At 47.1% G+C, this 11,855-nt stretch overlaps 1 pseudogene; it reads left to right on the forward strand.

Annotated features, from left to right (window-relative positions):
• The first annotated feature begins 4,014 nt into the window (after positions 1-4,014).
• Positions 4,015-10,193, forward strand: LOC115322512 (annotated as a pseudogene).
• The last annotated feature ends 1,662 nt before the right edge of the window (positions 10,194-11,855 follow it).

The raw sequence follows: 11,855 nt of genomic DNA on the forward strand, positions 1-11,855 counted from the left end.
CTGCAGAGCTCTTGATCTGGTGTTGGTCAACTCTCAGGTAAAATGTGATGGAAAAATAACGTGAGAAAGGAAGAACGCGCACTCGACTATTGACTACGATTTAATATCGCGGAAGCTATACAACACGTTAGGAGGTATGGAAATAGATGAAGAAGGCACAAAAAGTCTGGGGAGCGGCCATAAGAGAATCAAGATCAGATTTGGCACAGTAAAACCAGAAATGCAAACTCAAAACCAAAAGGGTAGGAATAACTTAAATGACAAACAATTACGGGAGGTATCTAAGCGAATCGAGAACGTAGTATCCAAGCAACCGGTAAAGGAATGGACATATGAAGATTTGGTTATTGTTTTCAAAAGAGAAATAAAGAAATATCGAATCAAACAAGGAGGAAAGAAACTAAAACGCAAACCCAAAAGCTGGTGGGATAAAGAGGTTAAGGAAGCAATATTGAGACGCCAAGCGGAATCTAGAGAACACTGATGGAGAAAGAAAAAGGGGGCGACACCAGCCGAAGTAGCATCAAAATGGGAGGACTTTCAGGAAAGAAAGTGGGCGGCATCAGCATTAATACAGGCCAAAATTGGAAGGGCAGGGGTCCACTGCATGATAGAGATAAACCAGAAAGGTAGGAACACGGCAAAAAGGTTCTGGGAACATATCAGTGCAAAGGGAAAAAAGACCGAGGGGTACCAACAGACACTATACAGGAAGGGACAAATGTAGAGGGGGAAGGGGCAATGGTAATACATTAGACATACAATCGAAGCACCATTTTCGGAGTTAGAACTAGATCAAGCCGTAGGGAATTGTAGCGTCTACACAGCACAAGAGGAGGATCACAGTGAAGAAGAGGAAATGGCCAAAGGGGAATGGGTAAAAGCAGAAGGAAAGGTTCCGGCTGAAACTGCGACAGGTCCAAACGGCATACCAATGTGACTGATAAAAGTTCTGGGCAAAGCAAGCAAATTGAGACTGGACCAGATACTTATGGGAGGGGAAGTACCCAGTGACTGGAAATTGAGCAGGATGAGATTAGTATAAGGGCAAGGGAGAAAAAGACGGTATCAAATCATACCGATCAATCACAGTAACTTCAGTAATATACAGACTAGCTATGCAAATCATAAAAAGAAGAATGGATGAACGGGCAGAGAGAAAGCAGATTCTGGGGGAGCTTATTCAAAATGGTTTCAGAATGGATAGACGACTAGATGATAACTTATTCGTAATCAGTCAATGCCTTTCTGCCTAGCCTCGCACGTCGTCGCATATACATCATACTTCTTGTGCAAATAAATTACAATTACAATTACAATTACAATGCATAGAGATAGTAATGACAAGTCAAATGCCATTATGGGTAGCATTTTTGGACATCAAAAGTGCATATGACAATGCGAATCAGGGAAAACTCTGGGGCCAACTGAAGGGATTCGGGCTAGGGGGAACCATGCCTAAGTTTCTAGAACGGGTTTACACGGAGAATATGGCGGTTATAACATGGGAAGCCGAAACTACAAGACCAGCAGCAATAAAAAGAGGACTTAGACAGGGTGGCCCATTGTCTCCCCTGCTCTTTATGATACATCAATGACAAAGTATGTCAGCAGAAAAGGGAGTAAAGGAAACTAAGAGGAAATCGTGGGAAGAAAGAATGCAGACAAATACAAGAAATAAAGAAGGAACAGTTGTATGATAATTCATTGAGGAGCTCATTGCTGTTTGAAGCTAGAATGGGGGAAACTATAGAACATGTATTTTTAAGGTGCACGGGGCTTCGTCCCACCCTTTTGGCGGGGGGGGGGGGGGGGGGGTGACTACGGATCTAGAGAAGGCACTGGGGATTCGCAGACATGGATGAACGAATGGATAGGGAAAGAATTGCGGTAATTAAGAGAAGATTGGTGGAAAAGGTTCCCGGACATTTCATCGAACGCCGTTTCGTCGAACTCCGTTTCATCGAAAAAATGGACGTTTCATTGAACGCCGTTTCATCGAATCGCTGAGGGCCGTTTCATCGAATATCTTTTAAGTAAAAAGCGTGAAAGATGCTCTTTTATGCACGGATCGAGTGCATTTTCGTGTCATTCCCCCATTTCATCGTCAGGTTTTTAATGTCCAAACTTGTAGCTGTTACAATTTATTTTCATGCAAGTAACCCATGAGGATATTTGTACCGATCTTTATGTTTGTTTCGCACATTCTGCTTATCTGTTCACCCCCTCTGTATTACCCGATGGGCCTTGAGGGTATTTTAACAAATAAATAAAAAGTCACACTCCCGGTAAGAGCGCTCTCCAAATCATGGAGGCCAGAAGGCGACTTAGGTTTTGCGCAGGCGCAACAACTTTAGCCATGTGAGCCTCTTAGCCTCTCATGTCTTTCTATTGATACTTCTTTACTGCCCGAAGCTTGCAGTAGCTAAAGCTGAGGTGCTATTTAAGAAACTACAACGAAACATTTTTTTTAAGACTCAAGGAAGTAAAAAGTAAGTACGTCACTTCAGATTTTATTTGAAAACTTTCGGGGGTTCATGCGTTCGTGCGACAGCCATTCACCGTTTCAAATGATGAGCAATTGCTCTCAAAAAGTTCCCCACAGCCATGGTCCGTCGGTTCTCATAAAAAAGGCGGACCTTCTCATTTCTTGCCGCTATGGTCATCTTCTGGCGAAGAGGCTCTTGGGAACTCAGTATCGCCTCCAGCTTGTCTTCCGTCAGTTGATGTTCTGTGGCGATGCAAGTCAAAAACTTCCAGAACCCGGGATGGGCACCTCCGACCAGCTTCAGGAAGCGGGAATGCCACCCTGGCGTTCGATAAGACGGCGTTCGATAAAACGGCGTTTGATGAAACGGCTTCGATGAAACGGTGCTCGATGAAACGGCGTTCGATGAAACGACATTCGATGAAACGGCTTCGATGAAACGGCGTTCGACGAAACGGCGTTCGATGAAATGTCCGGTCCCAGGTGGAAAAGATCTAGGGAGGGGTAAAAGATACAGTTAAAATAAGCAATGGAAATATTTTAAAGTAGGGGTCGGGGCCCGTATTAAAACAAAATTTATATGAATTTAAAAAAAAAAGGTGACGAAATGTAGGATAGGTGGCGCAAGCTGCCGCCCGTTACAAAGGGTATAGCCAGAGCCGTATATGTAGAGAGTTTGGCCATTCGTTAAGAAGTATAGGAGACGAATCAGGAGGCACCATTGGCCGAAAGTGTGCTGGGCGTGTTCCAGGGCATTTTCACAAATTCGAATGTGGCCAACCAGAAGCCGGAAATAATACCCTGGTGGCGGTCGTGAAAAACAAACTTAATAAGTGTGTCGGAGTGACACTCGTTGACTGAAAGTATGGTGCACGTGAGGTTTCAATCACGGTCATCTGAAATCATGGTGGAAGAGTGCAACTAGCGGAACCAGCGGAACGATCGACATAATGCGTACGCCAAGCGCCGAGGGCCGGGAATCTCGTCCGAGCGGTCACACTCTGTCCGAGCAAAACAGAGTTGAGCGGCACATTCGTTCCTTACATCTTTCTGCATGATCATGATCGAAACACCACGTGAACCCTATTTTCAATGATGAAGGGTTACTACGCTTCACTCTTACGCGTTATACCTATGATTAAAACAGTTTCTTGCTACCACCGCTAGGGAATTCTTTTAGGCTTCTGGTTGGCCCGTAGAGTTATTAGGGAGTTTTAGAATAGCGCACGCTAAAGCTTTGCGTACGCTAAAAACAGCGTTGTGGGCACTGCGCATGCGCCGAACGCTAACCACGTTTTGTGCTTTGCGTGCACTATTGAAGCGTGCGCTATTAGGGAATTGTAGTAGACCGTTCCCGCTATCCCGTTATCTCAGAAAGGATTGTGCTACTGCGCATGTTTTTGCGGAGTTGCGAAGGGCTTCGCTACGAGCTCACGGAATAGCGAAGGACGAGACTTCGCGAGAGTCGCCGAGACCGCGCGAGACGTTGCTTCTAGCCACCATAAAGTTGCCTGAAGTTGGACAAGATGGACGACGTAGACAGCCTCTCTCCGCCGCTGCCCGCTTCAAGGAGGCGGTTTTCTATCGAAGATGACCTCCTACTTCTCAGTGCAGTTCAGGACATCAATCCCTTTGCTGACTGGGCGCGCTGGGGCGCGGTTACAAGAAAACTAAATGAAGCAGCCGGCAACGCGTTTACCGTCCGCGCCGTCCGGGATCGATGCGATCTCTTGATAGTCCAGTTTCGCCGTCAAGACCGCACGAATCTACGTAAGTTAGTTATAATTCCTTTTTTTTTTTTTTCGAACTCGGAAGGAAAATCGAACAGCCATTTACTCTTCTTTTGATTTCCTCGAAACCTAGGTCGGGAACCGAGGAGCAATACGCGAAAAAAGAAAATTTGCTTCAGGAGATTTCCGATTTGGCCAGAGAATTCAGGCACCTGCCGAAAGTGCTGCCAAGGCAGGCCGCCACAAGTCCTAGGGGTACCACGGGCACGGAGGGAACGCGGGCCGCCAGTCCGCGGTTGAGTGCGGCTGCGCAAGTGCACGCAATGCACGTGATGAGAGACGTTTGCCACCTCTGCTTCATATGAAAAACATCTTGCAGCAGCAGCTGATCGCCAGGTGGACGAGAATGGTGAGTCTTGATCATGACGCTATATAGTCGAATACTGAATTTCAAAGCTGAATCTCGTTCCGCTGAAATGTCAGTGCATATATAAGGCTTTAACAACAAATCTTGCTTTTGGGGCCCTTCCATCTACTAAGATAGCGGAAATTAAACTCGTACAGGATGACTGCATGCCCTTTGTATAGTTTCTGTCATATATTGAACTAAAAAATGCATATTAGCAATAGCAACACAAACTATATGTCATCTGAAACCTGACTGGGTTCACTGCTGGTGGCATATACGCCACCAGCAGTGAACCTAGTCAGGTTTCAGATGACATCAGATGACAAAGCAGTAGAAACTTTCCGCTAATACTACCTTTCAGGCAAGCGATAGTTGAGAACAATCACCACCACAGTGTACCGACGTCTTGAGATGTTGTCTGCCCTTAATCTATTTGAGGATAATTGGTAACGGGCAGGAAGCAATCTTTAGGGCCACTATATAGTTATTTTGTTATATCCGCATTCTCCTAGGCCTATCGCACCTCAGCTGTTGCTTGCTGCGGCGTGGCGCTGCGCTTAATGGCCAGTCCTCCTATACATAGTTCTCACGTGACGCCACTTCCTTTACTCCTGCCCGCTGGCCGCCATTGCCAGGTACTGTGAAGCAGACACGGACGCTGCCGCTGCCGCATGTGCGCTGCTAGATTGCGACTTCGCTACGGAATTTGTATCACCCGTACAGCGCGATGACGAAAGTCATTCACCATGAGTTCTGTTCTTGCTATTTCGAAGAGCTTGTGAGCCCCACACGGGCTCAGTGCGAGCCTGAAGAGGAGAGGAATCGATCCGTACACGCTATGTGTCGGCGCGGACAGCACTCCAGATGCGGACGTGCTGCCAGCCACGACGCATGTGGACATAATTACCTACCTGTTTTTGTTGACAAACTATGTGTCGCTGCAACAGATAAAGGCCTTCAGGGCCTGGATGCCCATAACTATTTGACGAGTCGATGGGTGAAGACCTTGGCAGCGATGTGCCGCCCAGCGAAACGTATTGTCGTGCTGAGCGAGGCGAGTTGGCAGACAATAAAACAAGCATGTTAATGAGAGTCGAAGAGCCAAAGGTTTTCTGCAAACGAAGAGAGGCGCCCATACTTGCCGCATCAGAATTCACAGCATTTTAGCTGAGTAAACCTGGCGCCGCTGCCGCAACACCATCAACACAAGTGTGCTACAAACACTATACTATTACAGAAATGCTGTGAGAAAGGTTAAAGCAAACCCCTGCAGCGTGACACTACCAGACATCAAACACTGCCTCGGCCGCTATGGCATTGCGCACAGGGTGTGAACAGAAGCATCCAGCAATCCACGTACAGTTGAGCGTATTTCTTACCGGTAATGAAGTGACGATCGCCGACACGGACATTGTCCATGTTTTTAAAGTCCTTCCGATGTATGCGAGGAAGCCGGGGCCTTCGGTGTTTCTCGGACAGCAGCTTTGTACGCTTACACTGTCGCGTAGTCACCTTTGGCAAATGGTGCAGCCCTACATATGGCTGTGTGTTACTCTGCAGTGCAGAGGACTTGCCTCTGCTTCGGCAGCCGAACATCGCGCACATCGTCATGACTGTACCACAGCGACTGCGACTCTAGACCGGAAGAAAAAAATGTGCACTGTATGCGCCCCAAATGCCGTAGCGACGCAGCCAGCGCAGCAGCGGCCAAAGTTACCGGCGCCGATTACGAAACCGAAACCATGTCAGTACCTGGTAATGGTGCTTACATATCCATCCCATAAGCACCAACTGTGACATCCGCGAGAAGTATGTATATCCGATGACACCCCCTCTCCTCGGAATAAGTGGGAAACTATTGTGGCTACAGACTACAGATCTAATCGGTCTATGCAAACATGTACTTCTTGTGATTGCTGCCGGCTGCACATGTTTTCCTGTGCTTCGAGTCAGTCCTGTTGATGTCTGATATGCAAGACCTTGGTTCAGTCGCAGCCTGTGTGTCAGTTTCATAGGATGCCGCACCAGTCAGAATGCACACTGCCTTTTTTTGAGGTAGACATTCAAGGCTGCACATCCTGCGACAAACATTGTAGGTGCATTTAATCTGTGCTCAATACGTCTCATTCTTCTGTCTGAAATTGCTGTCGTCCCATTCTGGTGTGAGCACCTTGGAAGTGGCTGCCACCATCATGTTCAGGTGATGGCTCATTAGCAGCTCGCTGCGTGAGAATCGTTCGACCACTGGTGTTGCTCTGTACGAAAAGAGCGCCAGGTTTATGTATGTAGACTTCTTCAGGAGCTGTTTCGCTGTCCGTACAGCATGCTTCGCCATGCGGTTACTCTGAGCATAGTACGGGCTTGAAGTCACGTGGTTTGCTGCCCATCATTGTACAAATTATTTGAAATCTGCGGAAGCAAACTGTGGACCGTCGTTTCTGCGGCTTGTTCTTGGTACTCCAAAGTATGCGAAGAGTGGTTCCAGGACACAAGCGATGTCCTTTGTCATTATCCCTTTTACCTGGTCCAACTCAAAGAATCTGGAGTAGTAGTCTATCATTGCTATGTAGTGAAACTAGCTGAAATTACCACATTATTACTATGTAGGTCCTTCCTTCCAATGTGAAGAGATTGATGCGCATGGCGTCCCACGAATTGTCAAGCAGAGGAGTTAAAAGCAGTGGCTCTGCTGCCCGCTTCCGATGCTTTTGATAGATTGGAAATCTTTTTACATACTGCTGTCACCAATGCCTTTTACTGAATATCAGTAAGGGGCATTGGTGGCTGCGTATTTCAGGGCACCACATCTAGGGTCATGTAGAGCAAAAGTTAGCGACACAGAACTCTGGGACAATGGGGTCGATAGCCAGCACTTCCAGTTTCGATAGTAATGGATATTGTAGCAGCATACAGTTGTGTAGCCACTTCTGTGTAAGGCATCAGTTTTTCTGGTGTGCTCGATTCTCGGCGATGATTTGACAATCTCTGGATGTTTGGGTTCACCGACTAGAAAGTTTTGCCAAATTTTGTGACAAAATATTTTCAGTGTTTCCGAAAGGTTTGCCATGGACTTGTGGCTACAGAAAGACGTTTGCCGGTTTAAAAACAAACAAATCTTTATCACCACTATTAACAACAAAAAAAAAGAGCTGCTAAAAATCTATTTTGCTGCCGCCGTGACCCCAGCCAGTTTCGCCGTTCGGGCAGGTCTCATGATCCGTGTCTGGAACGCGCCACTGCGTGTGTCACGGCGTTGCATCACTGCCACGCGTTTTGGCATGGCAGACATTCCTATGGTTATCGCTTGTCCGCTACAAGGGCTCCCCCCCCCCCTAGAGGAGTCTCTAGGGAGATGTTTTGTTCAAGAGACTGAGGGATTTTTCTGGCACTGGGCGGGTTTTAGAGGTGGTGCCGAGTGTTAGGGCAGAGGAGGGCCAATATAGAGGCTGGACGCTTGAAACATCTGTTGGCTCAAGGTTTCAGGTTTAAGGCGGTCGATGGAGATGGTGTCTCTCGCCGCCCGTTTAAGTCTAGCAGAAAGAACTTCTTTCGTCTGTCCAGCACCTTGAAGGGACCGTCGTAGGGTTGGTCGAGTGGTTTCTTGACTAGCTGCGTCTCGACGTACAAAAGCATGTGTGGCTGAGGCTAACTCGTCACACACATACGTCGGGTGGCGGTCGTGGTGTCTTGTTGGTGTGGCACGAAGGTTTTGCATCACTTCTCGAAGCTGTGTGACATAGCTGAGAGGATCCGGCACGGTAGAGATAAGTGAAGTGGCAATCATTTCAGCTGGGAGGCAAAGCGTCTGTCCATAGACTAGGTCTGCGGCAGCGCATCCAATGTCTGTCTTGAGGGTGGTTCGCAGGCCTAGTAGAACGATAGGAAGCAGTCTGGCCCAGTTGTTAGGGTCGTTGCATGCTTTTAGCGCGGCCTTTAATGTTCGATGGAACCTTTCCACCAGGCCGTTAGCAGCGGGATGGTTAGCTGTGGTACGAATGCGAGATGTTCCCACGAGTACCATGAGCTTCTGAAACAGCCTCAATTCGACCGTGGGCCTTGATCGGTAAATATAGATGACGGAACGCCGAAACGCGATATCCAGTCGTCGACTAGGGTCTTCACAATTGTTGTCGGCTAAGGCAGTCGTCAACGACTTCACCTGCAGGCGTGACGACTGCCTCAGCCGACGTCAGCGGCCTCAGGGGAGGAGCCCTTGTAGCTGACAAGCGATAACCATAGGAATGTCTGCCATGCCAAGACGCGTGCCAGTGATGCAATGCCGCGTGACACACGCAGTGGCGCGTTCCAGACACAGATCACAAGACCTGCCCGAACGGTGAGACCGGCTGGGATCATGTCCGGGTCACCAATTTGTGGTGACAGAAAGACGTTTGCCGGTTTAAAAACAAAACAAAATAAAAAAAATGAGCTGCTAAAAATCCATTTTGCTGCCGCTGTGATCCCAGCCAGTCTTGTGATCCGTGTCTGGAAAGCGCCACTGCATGTGTCACGCAGCGTTGCATCACTGGCACGCGTCTTGGCATGGCAGACATTTCTATGGTTATCGCTTGTCCGCTACAAACTTGCCACAAAGGATTTCAACTTTGCTTGAGCGGCGATTGAATTGCAGGATTTTAATGTATTTAAATTCTTAAGGAAAGGGGGGGAGGAAACATAATCAACTGTTGCACTTCTAAAGAAACATGCACAGGATTTTAAGACAGCCATTTGCCAACAACATTCAGGCTTGTAGCCACATGACCCTGTCCTGGGGCATCCCAGTTGAATGGGACCGGATTCACCATGGAAAGTTTGCCATAAATATGTGTTATGCCCAGGCACCTTCGTCGTTTCGTAGAAGAATGAAAATAGTCGGTGTATAGTTCCATCGAAATAAGGTGGAGCTTGCGCCCTCTGAATAGAGATTATTTTCATAAATCCACTCCACCTAGGAGATTTCCTCTGAATCTTCACATTTACACTGACAGCGGGTTAACCATTGATAACATCCGTTTGCTCTACCGACACTTAATGCTCAGTTAACACAGTTGGTAGAGCACTCCAGTAGTCCTGAAAAGGTCCCGCTTTCTATCCCCGAACCAGGCGGACTTTTTCAAAGGCTCACCGGTAGCTCGGAAAGCACGAGTAGCTCTCCAGTTTGATGGAACTGCGCATTGACTATTTCACTAAATTCACTCCGCCTAAGGGATTCCCCAGAATAATTGGTACCTGATATTACAAGTAATGCGTATGAATTAATGTTTCTTGTACTCGTTTCAGGAGAGACAGAGTCACCAGCCCGCATCCTGCTGTCGCAGATGTGTGAGTCCGGTGGCGAGTCAACCATGCAGGGTTAGGTACTCATACTTGTAATTGAGTAGGCTGACAAATTAAATGTAATTTATCTCCTTTTGGAATTATCAGTCCCAAAACTTGGAATATAATTACAACTCATTACAATTATTTGCAAGGTTGGAGCTTATTTCTACATGGGAAAAAGTGTTGGGAATTTGTCTTATTTGCCTTTCATTCCATGCATGGCAGCTAACTTCGGAAGCGCAAAGACTGTGCTTGGGCATCAACCATATGCACCCAGCTGAGCTATTGTCAAAACAACAACATATGCCAGAGGGTGCCAGATAATGTGGATGTCCCGTCTTCTGGTGTCATGGTAAAGATAAAAGGTCAAATGATTGAGATCTTTGTGTGCACATGCCTTATGTAACACATTTGCAGAATAAAGTACTAGCGGCACGGAATGGAACGCAAACGGCGGAGCCATGGCTTTCGACACATGAAAGTAATGACAGGACGCAGAGTCCGAAGGTGTAGGTCCCACTAAAATATGTTTGACCCTCGCTCAACGCATCCAAAGCTTCTGCGGATAGCTGGCAGTATGCTGGAAGCTAGCCCTCACTGAAGGGGCCCACGTCCCCGCCTTGTCACCCACTTGCACGTCAAGCAAACCGAGTAGGTAGATGATATGATCTGCGACTGCTCGGGCAGTAGTGCCTGCACTTGCATTGGTGCCAAACACGTAGCAAATACAGAAAATCAGATTCTAATGAAAAAGATGTACTGTGATACCGAAATATAGGTAGGAAATGTATTTCAGAAATACTATTGCAAAACATTTGTATCGCAAGTCTGGAATGAAAGCTGAGGCAGTTCGCGCAAGGCAGTCTTGTAGGGCTTCATTGACGTGAGTCACCAGAACCACGCCGAGGCCCTGGTGATGAAGCTGGCAAGCACTGTCCTTGCAAAGCTGTAATGCTTCATCGACGAGAAACTAAATTAGTTTCCTTACAACCGTAGCCTGTGAGCAAAAAGAAGAAACAAGTCTCAAATACTGCAATTGCCCAAATGAGACTGCTCACTTATTTTAGAAGGAATGTGCAAGCTTTCTTGCATAGCTATTTGTAGACTCGTGCATAAAAGTGAGAAATTGCTCGTTGACCCTCTTTGTTGACCAGCGATATGCCAGGCATATCAATTTCGGGGGCGAATAAATTTATCGGGTTGCTTGTACAAGGCTCCTTGAATAGAGATACACCTCGGCGGCGGTATAACGTGAAAGCTCGTTTGTGCCGAGCGAGGGTCGAACATATGTTGGTAAGATCTGCACCCTCACATTCCGCCATTCGCGTTTCATTCCATACCAGTAGTACAAGCGTCGGACCTATCAGCCACTACAACAGAAGGCCGTCCAAAGCACTGAAAATCCCAACTTCGGCACTTCAAGCATTGTCTTGAAGTGCCAAACAACCGAATTTGTTATTGAAGGGGTGGACACAAGGAAGATCGTCGGGATCGATTAGATAAGAGGGGAGGGGGGGTGTTAATTGCGACAAAGAAAGACCTACGTACTAACAGTGTTCATGTAGATAGCCATCTTGAAAATCTTTGGGTCTCGGTATATTCGAACGTGACGATGTGTCTTCTTGGCGTTTGTTATAGGCCACCCGATTGCGATGGAACGTTTTGTAGTGAACTGCAGAAAGTGTTATCTGTTTTAAAAGCCGATTTTCCCAACGCCGATATTTTTCTCTTCGGCGACTTCAATTTTCCCAACGTCGATTGGTCTACTCTAAGTTCATCCTCCCAAGAAGCGCAGATGTTTGTCGATCTAACTCTTGATTTCAACCTTGTTCAGATGATAAATGAATCGACACGTGTAAACAATATTCTTGACCTTTGTCTGGCATCAGTCCCTGAGATAGTTAAGTCT

The sequence above is a fragment of the Ixodes scapularis genome, unplaced genomic scaffold (genome assembly GCF_016920785.2).
Source record: "Ixodes scapularis isolate PalLabHiFi unplaced genomic scaffold, ASM1692078v2 PGA_scaffold4__175_contigs__length_147842914, whole genome shotgun sequence".
NCBI lineage: Eukaryota > Metazoa > Arthropoda > Arachnida > Ixodida > Ixodidae > Ixodes > Ixodes scapularis.